Raw genomic sequence first — 4,721 nt, forward strand, 5'->3', positions numbered from 1 at the left:
GTCAGCTGTCAATGGCCAGAAGAGGGCATCTACCCAGATCAGCTCAGGTGTCTATCCCTGGTCCCATCACCTGTGCCCAGGGTAGCATATCAGGTATACAGGGCTGTTTCTTCTCTGCTATTGGTAGAGCTGCTTTTCCAAGAAGGGGATAGGGCAGAATGGAAGAAAAGAGTCCAAAGAGGAAGAAACCACAACAGAAAGAGAATTGCTTTCCTTTCAGTTGTGGGAGCACCAGTTTAATGCCTCTTTTCCACGTTTGCCCAGCAGAGGAAATGCTGAGCCAAATGACAGAAAACCTAGGGCAGCCTTTTTGGTGCCTCCTGACAATACAGAAGTAGGCTGGCATCTCACCCTGGTATGGCAGAGCAAGTGACCCCACCTAGGTGGGAATCCTTACCTTCCTAATCCTGCAGGGTCACCTGCACAATCTTGTGTAGACCTTAAACCATCATTTAGACAGTTATATGAAATGGGGTATTTTCTGGAGAAAAGGACTGAATGGGGATATGGGGATTTTTTTTTTTTTTTTTTCTTTGAGACAGAGTCTCGCTCTGTTGCCTAGGCTGGAGTGCAGTGGCACAATCCTGGCTTACTGCAACCTCCGCCTCCTGGGTTCAAGTGATTCTCCTGCCTCAGCCTCCCGAGTAGCTGGGATTACAGGCACCCACCACCACGCCCGGCTAATTTTTGTATTTTTAGTAGAGACAGGGTTTCACCATGTTGGCCAGGCTGGTCTCAAACTCCTGACCTCAGGGTAAACCGCCCGCCTTGGCCTCCCAAAGTGCTGGGATTACAGGCATGAGCCACCCACGCCCGGCTGGGGATTTCTAAGTCCATTTGGCTGTCTCCCCTCTGGGCCTCAATGGACAGCATTTTATCTGTAGCCTTTTTATCTTATAATAGTTTAACTAATGGATCTATTTTGAGTAAGGACATGTACAAATCCTTTTGTGATTCCAGGAGGAGCTGAGAAGTACAAAGTTCAATTACAAAATTATCATTGTCACCATTATCTCCAATCAGCACATCATTCACAGTGACAGTCCGAAGAGCTTTATATGGGAAAAGTGTAATCTATTGCAAATGGAGGACCATCATTACTGCTCTTAGGCTCCCTTTAGGATTAGGGATGCAGGTTATCATCTAGGTCCTGCGGTCTCCTGGAGAGAGCAGGGAGCACCATCTCCATTATATGAAACAAAGAAATGTAAATGCTATGAGATGAGACTAGGGCAATGACTCCCTGTTCTTGAGACAACCAGTCGACTCAGTGTCAAAGAAAAACTCAGTAAGCTTTGATGCCTTGCTCTTAACCCACAAAACCGGTAGAGCCACAGAAAGAACACGGAGCAAAATGAAGAAATGGCTCAGTTTCTGTAAGGATCCTTTCCTACTTAGGCATTGCTTAATCCAGATGACTGATTTTTCAAAGAATCTTGCCATATCTGATTTGAAAGCACACAAAGTAGGTGGCTACTTCACGCCTCATCTCGTTGCTCCACGATTATATTGGGATCAGACTTCAGGATCAGGTTCTTTGCAGATCAGAAATGGCATAGGGGAGTGTGCCGGGGATCAGACAAACCTAAGCACACATCCAGATTCTGCCATTTTTTTTTTAAGCTGTGTGGGAAAATCTGTTTGCTACTGACATGGTTTGGCTCTGTTTCCCCACCCAAATCTCATGTTGAATTGTAATCCCCAGTGTTGGATGCGGAGCCTGATGGAAGGTGATTGGATCATGGCGGTGGTTTCTAATGGTTTAGCACCATGCCCCTAGTGCTGTCTCATGATAGAGTGCTCATGAGATCTGGTTGTTTAAAAGTGTATAGCACTCACGCTTTAGCTCTCTTCCTCCTTCTCCGGCCAAGTAAGACATGCCTCCTCCCCCTTCACCTTCTGCCATGATTGTAAGTTTCCTGAGGCCTCCCAAGCCACGCTTCCTGTATGGCCTGTGGAACTGTGAGTCAATTAAACATCTTTCTTTTTTTTTTTTTTTTTTGAGATGGAGTCTCGCTCTGTCACTCAGGCTGGAGTGCAGTGGTGTGATCTTGGCTCACTGCAACCTCCACCTCCAGGGTTCAAGCAATCCTCCTGCGTAGCTAGGATTACAGGTGTGTGCCACCACACCCAACTAATTTGTGTGTGTGTGTGTGTGTGTGTTGTGTTTGTGTGTGTTTAGTAGACATGGGGCTTCATCATGTCTTGGCCAGGCTGGTCTTTAACTCCTGACCTTGTGGTCTGCCCACCTTGGCCTCCCAAAGTGCTAGGATTACAGGCATGAGCCAATGCGCCCGGCCCACCTCTTTTCTTTATAAGTTACCTGGTTTCAGGTAGTTCTTTATAGCAATGCAGACGAATACAACTACTTTGAGTCTCCCCCTTCCTTCTTTGGAAAAATATTTCCATTGAAGTGTTATGGTGAAGATTCAATAAAATTAAATGATATAATATATGTAAAGGGCTTAGCAATAACCCAATGGATAATAAGCAGTCAAGAAGTGGTAGCTATCAGTATAGTCAGCCTCTAAGAAGATAGCAAGTGTTTATTTTCAAGAAGAATTATGCAGAAAGGGCCACTTTCAGTCTACAATACCCCCAAATTCCTTGAAGGAAGGATGATGTGAGCAGCAAGGGAAGAAAGGAGAGTGGGCATGAAATACTACAGAACCTGCTAGGAATGAAGTCCCTCTGTCTGTGTGTGCCTATATCAATAATTTAAACTTACACATTCATGAGATGCATTGTGCTTATTAGGATGTACATGTGCCCCCCTAAGAATCTGAGAGTTCCTGAGAGACAGAGATGGTGTCTTATTCATCTTCTCTCCCCAGGTCCTGGCTTACTACCAGGCACTTATTGGGTAATAAATGTCCGTTGAATGCATGGACAAAGAAAGGTAGGAAAGGTATGAAGGAGAAGATGGCGGTCACTACCATTAGAAATCTCAGCCATTCTGTCTGGGCTCCATATCATCTCCCTGCTATTAGGCCCATCAGAATGTAAGCACAAATGCCTAGAGAATGACAAGCTTCTTTGGGACTCTGCTGACCAGACATGACATAAGGCTGGTCAGCTCCTGGGGAACCTCCAAGAGCTGGCTCCAGGCAAAGTGACTAATCCTAGGAGCTGCTGGCTTGGCTGCCTCTCTCCCTTCCTTATTTCCAAGATTGGTCTCCTCCTGCTCTGAAATAGCAGTTGATTTTCAGACATGAGTTGATACAGCCATGATTTTCTAATACTGTTCCAAAGGGGCTAAAGTACCTCTGAGGAGCAGTGCAGGCTAGGATCAAACTCTCCCTACCTTCCACTCCACTCCCTACCTTGCCCCTCCTCCTCTGCCCACTTTCTATTTCCTCAGGCACAGCAGCTTCTACCTTACGGATGACAAATTCTGGTCATCCATGTATGGTTGCATTAGGAAAAGAGTACTGCTACTTTCATTTTCTTTTCTAACCACTGCCCTAGAAGAATAACAGCTCACATTCTTTGGTAGACTGAAGCCTGCAGCTGCAAGGATGCTCAGAAAACCAGGCTTCTATTCATTGGCCACTTGCTGCACTTTCTGTTCCTTGATCCTTGCAACGTACCTTTGAGGTAGGCATAAAAATCCCCATTTACAAGTGAGAAAACCAAGGCAAAAGAGGTTCAGTTTATTTCAGGCTCCAATGTGCTTCCAATAGCTTATAGCCTCTACAGCTAGTGTTTGAACCCAGGTCTGAAACAAATAGGATTGAGAAGGGGAGGGAAAAGAGGAACAGAAATTCTTTTCTATAAAACAATTGTTTATGCAGCCAGCATTTCTTAAAATCCAGTTTGTGCCTACAGACATAATCTTTGAATTTGCTTTGTTTCTCGATGAATAACTTGGAAGCTATTCAAATAACTTGGAAGCTTCATTTAAAAGGAACATCAGGAGGTGATTTTTGACTAACTGTAGGTGTATTTTCTGAGCCAAATAGATTTGCAAATAAGAAAATGAGAGGACGTGAGCTTGAGGAAAATGATAGGCATTCCAACCTCACCTGCTTGCTGACGACCTCCACGTGATTTCAACAATGATTTCAAGTATTTCATTTTAAGTCAGTGTGACTTAAGTATGAAATTGGCTCTCCCTAAAGCTCCCCTAAGGCCTAAACAGCCATCATTACCATAGCTGTGACAGGGAGACTGTTGAATTTATAATCTATTGGCCATTCACAGCACAGTGTATAAACCTAGCTCATGATTTCTTTGCAATAGAAGTGCACTTTTTCATCATATTCCCTTCATGACTTACTCACCAGATCAGACTTTGAGCTCTCCTCCTGGCTTAGCCTGGATCATTTGAAATGGTCATCTATCCTTTGGCCCCAATACCTAACGTCTATGAACAATAAGATGATTTTCTTGAGTGGGACTTTTCTGTTTAATATAAGAAGATATTAGATATTTCCCCTGATACAGGGCTCAATCTTTTTCTTTTTAAAGCAATATTTCTCAAAGTGCTTTTCACAGAAATTGTTTTATTAAGTACTTCGCTAAAAGAAAAATCTGTGATCTAATAAATTTGGAAAATATTGGGAATTAGAGCCCCCTCTTAGATATGTACTGTAGCCACTCAGCTTGTTACAGATGACGTAAACATTGCAATATTCACCCGGCTTTTGAGGGATGTCTATTAACGTCACCCAAATGAGTATTCCATGGAATGCACTTTGCAAAAACCTATTATTCAAGAA

General features: G+C 43.7%; 1 long non-coding RNA gene across 1 annotated transcript; it reads right to left on the minus strand.

Annotated features, from left to right (window-relative positions):
- Window positions 1-2,738: 2,738 nt before the first annotated feature.
- LOC116458117 (uncharacterized) lies at window positions 2,739-4,363 on the minus strand. Its single transcript, XR_004245194.1, has 3 exons — window positions 4,284-4,363; window positions 3,324-3,590; window positions 2,739-3,186 (listed from the first exon to the last, which is right to left on the minus strand). It is a non-coding gene; the product is annotated as an uncharacterized LOC116458117 (long non-coding RNA).
- Between the last annotated feature and the right edge of the window lie 358 nt (window positions 4,364-4,721).

The sequence above is a fragment of the Hylobates moloch genome, unplaced genomic scaffold (genome assembly GCF_009828535.3).
Source record: "Hylobates moloch isolate HMO894 unplaced genomic scaffold, HMol_V3 SCAFFOLD_18, whole genome shotgun sequence".
Taxonomy (NCBI): Eukaryota; Metazoa; Chordata; class Mammalia; order Primates; family Hylobatidae; genus Hylobates; species Hylobates moloch.